Source organism: Chiloscyllium plagiosum, unplaced genomic scaffold, assembly GCF_037043375.1.
Source record: "Chiloscyllium plagiosum isolate Xiang-an unplaced genomic scaffold, Cpla_swu_hap1 HiC_scaffold_6, whole genome shotgun sequence".
Classification (NCBI taxonomy): domain Eukaryota; kingdom Metazoa; phylum Chordata; class Chondrichthyes; order Orectolobiformes; family Hemiscylliidae; genus Chiloscyllium; species Chiloscyllium plagiosum.
Window position 1 is genome coordinate 129,032,411 of NW_028270144.1, and position 13,718 is coordinate 129,046,128.

The following is a 13,718-nucleotide window of genomic DNA, read 5'->3' on the forward strand; positions in this document are numbered from 1 at the left end:
AAAATCTATGCACTTATCTGTCCTGTGCTGAGAGGTCTCCCACACAGGTTCCTCCAGTGTTAGCTGTGAATTTCACTCTTTGTTTATTTTTCCTAGACGCACCCCCATGTCCAGAGATGCATGAACTCAAACAGCAAAGGCAGTGTCTGTGCAGATTCATTGCTTTCTCTCTCTGTCTGTCTCTCTCTCTGTCTCCCTCCCTCCATCACTGACCATGTGTTCGCTGCCTTTTGTCTGTCTTTCTCCCCTTCTTAAGAGTCCCGTTGTTTTGACTTTTTTAATTCTTTTCCCTGAGGGATTGGATATGTAGAACTTACTACCTAAAAGGTTGGTAGAGGAAAGACCCTTCAAGGCATCTGGAGAATATCTAGAAGAGCTCTTGAAACTCTTTAGCATATAAGGCTACAGGCCAACTGAAAATGGGTGTAGATTAAATGGTTGTTTGACCAATGCTAACACGATGTGCTGAGAGGCCTCATTCTATTCTGTAAAAACTTAGAATTCTGTGTGCCAGCAAGAGGTTATCTTCATCAAAAGAAAGTGTAACCGAATGACATTCAATGGCTTTACCATCCTCCATTACATTCTGGGATTGCCACTGTCCATAGGTATGTAGGAACAGGGTTACACTATTCAATGAGATCATTGTTGATATGTGGCCTAACTCAATATCCCTGATTATTTTTTCTGTGAAGCAAAAGTATTATCTATCTCAGATTTAGAGTTAATTATTGATCCAGTGTCCACTGCAGTTTGTGGAAGAGTGTTCCACTATTTACCATCATTTGTATGTAGTAAGTGTTTCCTATCATCTCTCGTGAATGGTCTGGCCCTAATTCTCAGACTATGCCCCTTGTTCTAGAAACCCTGACCACTGGAAATAATTTATCTTTATCTACATAGTCTTTTCCTGAAATTACTCCTGACTAGAAACTGACCTGGACTAGCCATCTAAGTACTGTGGCTACAAGAGCTGGTCAGAAACTAGAATTAAATGGCAAGTAACTCCATCTGATTCCCCAAACTCTGTCCAAAATCTACAAGGTAGAAGTCAGAAGTTTAATGGGACACTTCACTTATTTTGATGAATGCAGCACCAATAACTCTGAAGAAGCTAACACTATCCAGGATAAAGCTGTCTGCTAGATTGGTATCCCATTCTCCCCCACTCCCTTCACCACTGACACACAGTGGCATTAGTGTGTACCTTCTGCAAGATACTCTGCAGCAACTCACCAAGGCTCCTCCAACAGCATCTTCTAAATCTGTGACCATCACCACCACCACCACCCCCCAAACAGACAAGGACAGTAAATGTGTGGAACTACTACATGCATGTTTCCCTCCAATTCACACTCAATCTTCACTTGGAACTATATAAGCATTTCTTAATTGTTACTGGGTCAAAATCCTGGAACTGTCTTCCTAACAGTTATACTGACGACAATTCAAGAAGACAGCTCACCATCACCTTTTTCAAAATCAACGTGATATAGGTAATTAATGTTAGACCAACCAGTGATGTCCTCTGACCATGATTTTTAAAAATACGTACAGCATTGGATTGTGGGCTTTAATTGACCTTAAGAATTGGTAGGGGGTTTAAACCAATAACTGCAACTTTGGAGAAGTGCTGTCAACTAGGCCAAGTTATAAGGAGGGAAAAGTGACCCCAAGCATTTTAAAAATATTTTCTAATCAACCTGCTTAGATGTAATTACACACTTCTGGAGCAGATAAGACTTGAACCCAGTTCTCCTAGTCCAGAGGCAGCGATACTGTGCCACAAAAACTCCCGACAACAAGAACAATGACTGTTTCCGTGGCCGACTACTGACATGGTATCAGCTTTGTCAGCACTTGCAATGTTCATAAACCTCTCCCTTTGACAGTTACCATTATATACAGTATTAAGGCACCTTTCCAGACTCTTGTTTTTTATACCTTAACATTCGAATCACTGTTCTTGTTTGTTCAGACAGCAGGTGTGATTAATGATTCTTCTGTTGTCATTTACAGCTCCTCTGGGAATATCCTCTTTCTTTAGTTATCCCAGCAAAGTAACAACTTGTATTTATGTAGTGCTTTTATCAGAGTAAAGCATCCCAAGACAGTTCACAGAAGCATTATAAAACAAATTTTGACAATGAGCCCTCTAGAGAGATATTAAATTGATGCCAGGTAGGCTTTAAAGAAATCTTAACAAGCTGAGAGGTTTGAGGAGGGAATTTCAGAACATGGGTCCCGTATGCTGTGCATTGGTGGCATGATTTAAATCAGTTGCACAAAAAAAACAGAATCGGTTGTGTAGCTGGAACATGTTGCAGTGATTGAGAGGATTTGCAAATGAAGATGAGAATTTAAAAATCCAGGCTTTACTTAACTGGAGACAGTGCAGGTTAGTAAGAACAGGGGTGATGTATAAGTGAAAATTGATGCAGATTAGGACAAGGGCAGCAGAGTTTTGGATTAGGTCTGATTTATCAAGGATAGAAGTTGGGGAGCCAGCCAGGAGTGTTGGAGTAGTCAAAGTTTAGAGTTAATAAAGGATTGTTATGAAGGTTTTAACAGATGAGCTGAAGCAGGGGAAAGTCAAATGATGTAACAAAGGTGGAAGTAGGTGCTTTTAGTGATCATACAGATGTATGGTTGGATACTTCCTGCTATTTATTTTTACCTGGCATCATTATTCCTTTATTCACTATCATTCTTGCTTTTTGCCAAATCAGACATTTCCTTTCATTCTTTCCTCCATATTCCCCCGCCTGCCAACATTTCCTGCTCTTTGTTTAGCAACTTTATTTATAAGTTTCCCAAGTCTTTCAATTCTGACGAATGGTAACATCTGAAAAAAACGTTCTCTCTTCACAGATGCTGCCACACCTGGTCACTGCTTTCAGCAGTGTTTTGTTCACTTTTAGCATAATAGCATAGCCACACATTACTCTTAGTTGTCCTACATAGAAACATCGAAAACTAGGACCAGAGGTAAGCTGTTTGGCCCTTCAAGCCTGCTCTGCATTCGTTATGATTGTGGCTGATCATCCAACTTAATAGCCTATTCGTACTTTACCCCATATCCTTTGATCCTTTTATGCCCCAGTGCTATAATCAACACCTCTTTGATATCATGCAATGTTATGGCTTCAGTTGCTTTCTGTGATTGTGAATTTCACAGGCTCACCAAACTCTGGGTAAAGAAATTTATCATCAGTCCTAAATCGTTTACTCGTATCTTTACATTGTGACCCCCAGTTCTGGGATCCCTTGCAATCGGGAACACATTTCCTGTGTTTACCTTGTCTAGTCATAGAGTCACAGATGTATAGCATAAAAAGACCCTTCGGTCCAACTCGGCCATACCGACCAGATATTCCAACCTAATCTAGTCCCACTTGCCAGCACCCGGGGGGGGCTCATATCCCTCCAAACCCTTCCTATTCGTATACCCATCCAGATGCCTTTTAAATGTTGCAGTTGTACCAGCCTCCACCACTTCCTCTGGCAATTCATTCCATACATGCACCACCCTCTGCTTGAAAAAGTTGCATCCTTTATATAAAAGGTCCCTTTAATATCTTTCCCCTCTCGCCCTAAACTTATGCCCTCTAGTCTGGACTCCCCCACCCCAGGGAAACGACCTTGTCTATTTACCATATCCATGCCCCTCATGATTGTACAAACCTCTATAAGATCACCCCTCAGCCTCCGACATGCCAGGGAAAACAGTCCCAGCCAATTCAGCCTCTCCGTATAGCTCAAATCCTCCAACCCTGGTAACATCCTTGTAAATCTTTTCTGAACCCTTTCAAGTTTCACAACATCCTTCCAATAGGAAGTAGACCAGAATTGCATGCAATATTTCAAAAGTGGCCTAACCAATGTCCTGTACAGCCGCAACATGACCTTCCAACTCCTGTACTCAATACTCTGACCAATAAGGGAAAGCATACCAAACACCTTCTTCACTATCCTATCTACCTGCGACTCCACTTTCAAGGAACTATGAACCTGCAATCCAAGATCTCTTTGTTCAGCAACACTCCCTAGGACCTTTCCATTAAATATTAAGTCCTGCTAAGATTTGCCTTCCCAAAATGCAGCATCTCGTATTTAACTAAATTAAACTCCATCTGCCACTCCTGAGCCCATTAGCCCATCTGATCAAGATCCCATTGTAATCTGAGGTAACCTTCTTCACTGTCCACTACATCTCCAATTTTGGTGTCATCTGCAACTAACTATACCTCTTATGCTCACATCCAAATCATTTATATAAATGATGAAAAGTAGTGGACTCAGCACTGATCCACTGGTCACAAGCTTCCAGTCTGAAAAACAAGCCTCCACCACCACCCTCTGTCTTCTACCTTCAAGCCAGTTCTGTATCTGAATAGCTATTTCTCCCTGTATTCTGAGATATAACCATGCTAACCAGTCTCCCATGGGGAACCTTGTCGAACGCCTTACTGAAGTCCATATAGGTTACGTCCACTGCTCTGCCCTCATAAATCCTTTTTGTTACTTCTTCAAAACAGTCAATCAAATTTGTGAGACATGATTTCCCACGCACAAAGCCATGTCCCTAATCAGTCCTTGCCTTTCCAAATACATGTACATCCTCTCCCTCCGGATTCCTTCCAACAACTTGCCCACCACTGATGTCAGGTTCACCAGTCTATAGTTCCCTAGCTTGTTGTTACCACCTTACCTAAATAGTGGCACCACATTAGTCAACGTGCAGTCTTCTGGCATCTCCCCTGTGACTATCGATGATACAAATATCTCAGCAAGGGGTCCAGCAATCAATTCCCTAGCTTCCCACAGAGTTCCAGGGTACACCTGATCAGGTCCTGGGGATTTATCCAGCTTTATGCATTTCAAGACATCCAGCACTTCCTCCTTTGTAATATGAATATTTTTCAAGATGTTACCCTCTATTTCCCTACATTCTATATTTGCCATGTCCTTCTCCACAGTAAACACTGATGCAAAATTCTCATTTCGTATGTCTATAAGTTTGCTCGTTCAGCTTGAAGATTTGTTTTCAGACATTTTATCACCATGCAAGGTAATATCTTCGGTGAGTGTCTACAGTGAAGCGATGGTGGTATGTCCCGCTTCTCTGTTAATCGGTCTTGGTTCCTTAAGGTGCGTGGTGTCATTTCCGGTTCTTTTTCTCAAGGGAAAGTAGGTAGGATCTAAATCAATGTATTTATTGATCAAGTTCTGTTAGAATGCCTCTCTGAATTCTCGTGCGTGTCTTTGTTTGCCTGTCCTAGGATGTGTATTGTCCCAGTCATTTAGTATGTCCCCCCATCTCCTGCGGCTCCACATGAAGGCTGCCTTGCTGATCTTTGAGGGGCCCTATTCTCTCCCTAGTTACCCTTTTGTCCTTAGTGTATTTGTAAAAACCCTTTGGATTGTCTTAATTCTGCTTGCTAAAGAATTCTCATTCTTTTTGTCCTCTTGATTTCCTTAAGTATACTCCTACTGCCTTTATACTCTTCTAAAGGTTCACTCGATCCCTTCTGTCTATACCTGACGCATGCTTCCTTCTTTTTCTTAACCAAAACCTCAATTTCTCTAGTCATCCAGCATTCCCTAAATCTATCAGCCTTCCCTTCACCCTAATGGGTATATACTGTCTCTGGACTCTCGTTATCTCATTTCTGAAGGCTTCCCATTTTCCAGCTGTCCCTTTACATGCGAACATCTGCCCCCAGTCAGCTTTTGAAAGTTCTTGCCTAATACCATCAAAATTAGCCTTCCTCCAATTTAGAACTTCAACTTTTAGATCTGGTCTATCCTTTTCCATCACTATTTTAAAATTAATAGAATTATGATCACTGGCCCCAAAATGCTCCCCCACTGACACCTCAGTCACCTGCCCTGCCTTATTTCCCAAGAGTATGTTAAGTTTTGCACCTTCTCTCGTAAGTACATCCACATACTAAATCTAAAAATGTTCTTGTGCACACTTAACAGATTCCTCTCCATCTAAACCCTTAACCCTATGGCAGTCCCAGTCTATGTTTGGAAAGTTAAAATCCCCTACCTATTATTTTAACAGAAAACTGAAATCTCTTTACAAATTTTTTTTATCAATTGCCCTGCTGCCAATGCAGGAGTTGATAATAAAATCCCAATAAAATAATCATCCCAGAATTGTAGGTTTCCGAGATCCCTCCTGATTCTTCTGAACTCCAGCAAATATAATCTGAACCGATTCAACTTCTTCTTTCAGTCCCAACATACCAGGGATCAGTCTGGTAAAACTTTGCCATACCCCATCTATAGCAAAAACATCCTCCCTTGAATAAAGAAACCAAAAGTGCGCACAATATTCCAGGCGTTATTTCACCAAGGCCCTGTATGACTGCAGCGAGACATTTTTATTCCTTTATTCAAATCCTCTTGTTATGAAGACCAACATACCACTTAATGTCTTGACTGTCCATTACACCTGCATGCAACTGGTGCACAAGGACAACCAGGTCTCATTGCACATTTCCCTTTCTCAATTTGTAGCCGTTCAACCATTAGTATACTGCCTCCTTGTATTTTCAAAATATGTGCATAATCTCATATTTATCCAAATATCACATCTGCACGTATTTGCCGACTTGTTCAGCTTGTTCAAATTGCACTGAAGCTTGTCTGCACCCTCCTCACATCTAATCCTCTCATTCAGCTTTGTGTCATCTAAGTTAGAGATAATACATTTAATTTGCTCATTCAAATCATTAATATATATTGTGAATAACAGATCCTAGCACTGATCCCTGTGGCACCCCATAGTCACTGCCTGTAGTTTGGAAAAAGACCCTACTCTTTATTTACTGTCTACCACCAATTTTCTAACCAGGTCAGTACACTACCCATAAGGTAAAAACAATGACTGCAGATGCTGGAAACCAGATTCTGGATTAGTGGTGCTGGAAGAGCACAGCAGTTCAGGCAGCATCCGAGGAGCAGTAAAATCGACATTTCGGGGAAAAGCCCTTCATCAGGAATACAGGCAGACAGCCTGAAGGTTGGAGAGGTAAGTTACCCATAATCCCATGCACTTTAATTTTAGATACTAATGTCTTCCATTGGACTTTGTCAAAAGCCTTCTGAAAGTCCAAATAAACCACATTAACTGGCTATCCCTCAACTCTAATAGTTGCATCCTTGAAGACCTCTAGTAGATTTGACGAGCATAATTTCCCTTTCGTGAATCCACGATGACTCTGTTTGATCTTCTCATTGTTTTCCAAATGGTTAGCAAATATTTATTTGCTTTTATGGACCGACATTTACTATAAACCCACAGATTCCATAGCTACCTGGACTACACCTCCTTCCACCCTGTACCCTGCAAAAACTCCATCCTGTTTTTCCAATTCCGTTGCATCTGTTGTGATGAGGAGATGTTCCACTCGCAAACATCTCTTATGTCCTCCTATTTCAAACAATGGTTTCCCCCCCACGTCACCCATATAATAAAGGTAGGATCCTCTTTGTCCTCACTTTCTACCCCACCAGCCTCTGCGTCCAACGGATCATCCTCAAACACTTCTGCCAACTCCAGTTAGACCCTACCACCTACCCATCCCTCTGCCACAAGGACCGTTCCCTTTGCCACTCCTTGATTCATGCTACACTCTCCACCAACTCCTCCAAACTCCCGATACCACCTTCTGCAAACGAAAAAGATGCAACAGCTGCTCCTCCACCTCCCTCCCCTGCATCCAGAACGCCAAACAGTCCTTCTGGGTGAAACAGAGGTTCACCTGTATCTCCTCCAACCTAGGCTACTGCATCTGATGCTCCCAATGTAATCTTCTCTACATCAGTGAGACCAAACGTAAACTAAGTGAACGTTTCACCGAGAATCTTCACCAGGGGCCTAAAAGGGCCAGCATGGCCTCCCAGTCACTGCCCATTTTAATTCTCTCTCCCACTCCCTTCCCGACTGTCCACCTTTGGCCTCCTCCATTGCCAGAGTGAATCAGACCACAGATTGGAGGAACAACATCTCCTCTTCTGCCTGGGCAGCCGACAGCCCAGAGAACTTAACATTGAGTTCTCCAATTTCAAATAACCTTCCCACCCATACCGTGCCTCCCTTTCCAGCCTTGCCTCCTCCCTTCTGTTCCACCTCCTGACCCTTTCTTTCAGCTACTAATCGGATTCATTCCTCCCATCGACCAACCAGGTCGTATCCATCTGTCACTGCCTCACCATTCCACTACCCCCACAGCGTATCTGTAGCTCCCCCTACCTCCACCTCAAGTCCTGAAGAAGGGTTATACCTGAAATGTTGACTCCTCTACCTCCTGATGATGCCAGGCTTGCTGTGTTCTTCCAGCCTCCTGTTTGTCTACTCTAGCATTTTCCTCAACATGACGTCAGGCTTGACTGGTCTATACCTGCCAGTTTTTCTGTCTTCTGTTTTGAATAGAGCGATTACATAGCTACCCTGCAATCTGTCAGAACTATTTGAGTCGATAGAATCTTGGGAGATGACCACCGATGCATACATTACTTCTACAGCCACTTTTTTTTAAGTACTCTGGGATGTATATTATCAGGCCTTGGAGATTTATCAGTGTTCAATCCCATCAATTTCCCCACCAGCACTTCCCTATTAGCATTGATTTCCTTCAGATCCTCCTCACTAAACCCAGTGTTTTGCAATATTTCTGGTGTGTTATTTGTGTCCAACCTTTGTGAATGCAGAACCAAAGATCAAAGCAATCCAGTCCCTGTGCAGAAACCAGAGGTGAAATTGATTTGTTTACAGAGTTAGTGTGACCTTCCAGGATGTGTAAACGTTATCAATGTTGTCTTCATGTGTAACCAATAACCATGCCTAAATCAATTGGATCAGTATCATTAGTGGTCCCCCCCCCCCCCCCGAAAGACATTGACTTATAATATGCAAACTTTCATCCTCTTGTTGATTCGTTCCTGCCCACAAACAATCAAATTTGGTGAATCTGGTTTTGTAATGAGTTTAAAATCACACAACACCAAGTTATAGGAGAAAGTGAGGACTGCAAATGCTAGAGATCAAAGTTGAGAGTGTGGTGCTGGAAAAGCACAGCAAGTCAGGCAGCAGCTGACGCTCAGGAGCATCGATGTTTCGGGCATAAGCCTTTCATCAGGAATTCTGATGAAAGGCTTATGCCTGAAACATCGATTCTCCTGCACCTCAGATGCTGCCTGACCTGCTGTGCTTTTCCAGCACCACACTTGACTCTGATCTGCAGTCCTCACTAAGTGTTGGTCAACAAAATAAAAATGTTGGTATCAAGGCATGGAGAGTTGGGATACAGAACACCCATGATCTCGTAGAACTGTGGAACAGATCCAAGCGGCTGAATGGCTCCATATTATAGCAGTAAGTGCATCCTGAATTTAAAAGAGGCTGTGTATAAATATGAAAAAGGCCCGAAATTGTTTTGTTGAATATTTCATTAGAAAAAAATCACTTGAATGTGCACTTGAGATGCTGTGACCTACAGGGTTACAGACCAAAGCCTGCTAGATGGGATTAAGTTAGAATAAAATTTTTGTCCAACATGAACAGTGAGCCAAATGGCCCCTCTCCATTTCATAAACTATTCTATGTTTCCATGTACGTATTTTCTTTTTATATACTTGACATCTGAGCCTGTTACTGTCCTGTTGTGTCAAAAAATCAACTTGTGCAGCTATCATATTCTATCTGTTGTATGGGATCCATGTACCTGTTTTAGTGAGATTAAATGATCTGGGAATTTCATATGGAAATAAACGGAGTATCTACAAAAATTGCTTTATAAAATATAATCAGATAGGTGATAATCGAACTAGAGTGAAATGCCGTGCTTTGTTCTGATTTTTGCAGCATTGATTTTGTAAAGGGGAGGGACGTGACATGGTTTTAATGATTGTATTGCACAGCTTTTCATGGGCTAGGCACTCTGAGGGGATAAACGGAGCTGAAAGTGAGAGGAATCGGTCATTCAATCCTCTCGAACCTGTTCTAACATTAAATAAGGTCATGCCTGATCGACCTCAATTACCTTCCCGCGCTGTCCTCAAATATGTCAATTCTCTTCCTGTCCAAAAATCCATTGATTTCAATATGTTCAAAGTTGAAGCATCTATGGTGCACTTAGGTGGAGAATTCCAAAGAACCTTGGTCCTTTTGGGTGAAGAAACTTCTCACCTTCGTCCTAAATTATCAACCCCCTTCCAACTGTAATTAACTGCTGATGAGGAAGATGGGGTGGGTGGGGGCGGCGAAGTGAGAATAAAGAAATAACTTGCAATTATGTCATCACGATCTCAACCTCAGGACACTCTAAAGCACTTTACAGTTACTTAATAATTTTTGACGTGTATTAACTACTGTTGCGTAGCCAACTTATGGAACATTAATGACTGCATAATCTGTTTTAATGGCGAGGCTACTGATCAGGAGAACGGTTACCACTCTACTCTTGAATGTAGTTACTTTGGGATCATTTATACCAACCAGAGTACAGACCAGGCCCCACTTTAATATGTCAGTCTAAAAGATGGTGTAGCACCCTGTCTGTGTTGCTGTGGGTGTCAGCTTTGATAGCCTTGACCAGGCTTCGAAGCCAGAGCATGCTGAGTCGCAGTTGACCGTGATAAACCAGTGAACCAAGCCTGGGTAAGCTTGAGAGAACTGGGAAAAAGAGATAGGGGAAGCAATAAGCGACGTAACAGGAAGTGGAAGCGCTGCCAGCAGCGGCAGTCGAGAAGGATTTATTGTTTTCTTATTTTTAGGTGAAAGTGGTATTCCTTTCCAGCCCCTCTTTATCACAAGAGAGCACAAAAGGAAGCACTTGTGGGCGGGGTTGAGAGTGGGACAGAAACTTTAATGGAAGGAGGAGGATTTGCAGACAGACGAGACACTTTGTAGCGGTGAGCAGCGTATCCAAGAGGGAAGGATTGTTACCTGGAGCAGTTATTGCGGATTGCAGTCTGCTCCAGCGTCTCTCTCTCTCTCTCTCACATTCTCTCTTTCTCCAGCTTTTGATACCGAGGGGCCATCGCACTTCATCCCCTACTCCCCAAGCCTTGCGTTTATTTATTCATGCATGGACTTTATTATCGCAAAAAAAAAGTCTCTTGTTTGAAACAAGCCCAGGCTGTTGGCCCAGCTCCTGTTTGTTTTCTACTCCCGTTTTACATATGAATCCAGTTTGATTTCATATAAAACTGGTAAATTCCCTCATCTTTGTTTTGATTTTTTTTGGGATCAAATTTTGTAAAAGGGATTCTTGTTTCCAATCAAAGTGAGCTGGGAGTCAAGGCCTTGCAGCAGCAGCAGCTGTTGTTGTCTCTCCATTTTGTGCGGGAGCGCAATTTGGGTTTTCTTGAGAAAACACTCCGGCATTTTCGTTCACCCGTTTATTTTTAATGAACTAATGCGCGCGCGCACATTGTGCCCTAACCTTAAATATAGGCGCAATGTTTGACCGCACCCTTGTTTGAGACAAGAGGGTCATCTCTACAGGAAACAGGGAAAGGAATGCGGCCTCTGATGCCGGCGCGACGGTGAGAGGGAGATTAGCTGAGAGGTTCTCCTGAACTGTGGCCTCTGCAACTTTTGTCCTGTCTCTTGTTGCGGGGGGGAGGGGAGGTCGATACTGTTGGAGAGGGAGGCCCCTTTATTCTGGCGGCGTCTCAAACGGGCCTCAGTGGCTGCCTTCTGCTAACTGGAAGTACATAATGTAACCCCAAACCATCACGTTTTAATTTTAGGCTTGTTTGTTTTAAAGCTTTAATCCTTGCACGGGGGAGGGATGAGAAGTGTGACTGTCAATAGCAACAGTGATATTTATTACCCATAACTAACAAATGTGGCATTCTAGTCCCTTTACTCGTTGTGAGGGGCTTGTTAGGCCACTTGAGGGTAGTTAAAGCTCCAGCAGCTTGGTGCATGACTGACATCAGAATTCCAGACTATGCAACTATGGCTAGTGTCCTTTTAAGTTAACCTGTTTGGTTTTGATATCACTCCCATCAGCTTCATTTTACTGAAAGGATGTTTTTAACTCCATAAATTCAGAAAAGTACACTTTGAATTGAGAATTACATCTGAACTCTCAAACAAGTATAACTCATTAACTCATTCTCAGTATTGTTAATTTAGGCCTCGATTATTCGTCCAGTATTCTAACCACCACACTACTGTGTCTGTTTTGTGAATGTGGTCTTTTACTGCAACCACGAATTTGTAGAGAAATCATTTGCATGTATGCAGTACCTTCATAACAACAGGACATCCCAAAGAACTTTACAACCAATGATTTATGATGTCGGGGTTTCGGGAGTGTTTGGAGGCATTAACTTCGACACAGCTGGTTTGCATTTGCTTTTGTTTCTCCTACCCACCCAGACATTCTTGCAGCAGTGTATTAAGTTGAGGATACCTTTTTATGTTGGAGGGAGGAGTCAACTTGGTTTCAAATTTATATAATGCGATCGCCTGCAACTGGAATTTTTCTTCTGCATTTGATGCATTGTGTAAGTCCAGTCCATTTAAAACAATTCCGGATGTGTTTCAGCTTTATTTTTCAACCCCTCTAAGGCTGATCTTTGTCCAGTCCCTGTTGGAGGGTGTGTTTATTTATTGCTGCAGCACCTTCATGAAATGTGAGTGGCCCAGACTGACTTCAGTGAGGTTTCAGGTAATCTCTTGCATAGGGAGTTGATGTCTAGGGCTAACATTGGACGTATTTTCAAATCAACCTGTTCAGAGATGTTATTACATGACTCTGGAGTGAATGTGACTTGAACCCATTTGCCTGGTTCAGAAATAGGGACACTGCCACTGCACCAGAAACGTCTCTGGGACTGCTGACCACTGAATTAAACGGCAGCAGTTGGGAGGTCTGTAACAGAGACAGCATCAGCGGAAATTTATATAGTGCTTTTATTAGAATAAAATGTCTCAAAAGTGCTTCATGTGAATAAGCTCCAAATTTTGACCCTCAACTTGAAGAGAAAATTTGACATGAGACATTGAGATAGGTGACAAAGCTTGATAAACGAGGTCAAGGTTTAAGGAGCATCTTAAAAATGCAGGATGTTGTTGTAAAGTGAGACATTGCTGAAATACTTTGGTTTGCACTCGTCAGAACAAACCTGCCAAATTTCAAATGATCACAACAGTTTATGTTACAGAAAAATATTACATTCATTCTCCATGGCAAGTCTCAACCGATCAGCACCCTTTTTTTCCCTTTTGTATAAATTGTTTACATCCTTTTGAAAATAGGCATTCTTGCCTTTGTTCTGATGAGTGCAAATTATCTTGGCAACATGCCTGTCTGTTTTGCAAGATTCAAGTAACTGAGGAGATGAGAGACGGAGTTTCAAGAAGACAATTTCAAAGTTTTGTGTCCAGGCGGTTGCAGGCAAGCCACTGTTTTAAAGTAGTGGATATTTTGCAGCCAGAATTAGGAATGCACATAGCTCTCAAAACTTGAATGGTTGGAGTCTTTTCACAAGGTGCAAGCCCAACCATCATATGAAAGATAAAATAATACGAATGATAAAGCAAGCTATTCAATGCAACAGGTGTCTGTTAAGGGGCATTCTGGTGAAAGGTTTTTTTGAAATTCTCCTGCAGTAACTGCAACCAACTTTTGGTCCACTGTGACAGTCTGTACATCTATGTCCCCTGTAGCTGAATCCTTTTGTCC

General features: G+C 42.2%; 1 protein-coding gene across 5 annotated transcripts in view; it reads left to right on the forward strand.

Moving 5' to 3' along the window:
* LOC122550970 (nuclear mitotic apparatus protein 1) overlaps positions 1 to 13,718 on the forward strand; it is a 120,474-nt gene that overhangs the window by 31,371 nt on the left and 75,385 nt on the right. For 2 of the 5 annotated variants that reach the window (XM_043692528.2, XM_043692533.2), the window contains exon 1: positions 10,758 to 10,929. The exons of 1 other annotated variant lie outside the window; for it this stretch is intronic. The gene's annotated coding sequence lies outside the window, so the exon portion shown is untranslated. Of the gene's footprint in view, positions 1 to 6,868; positions 7,046 to 10,756; positions 10,930 to 13,718 lie in introns of those variants that run through there. 2 more of the 5 variants (XM_087988457.1, XM_043692531.2) reach the window with 2 other exon arrangements.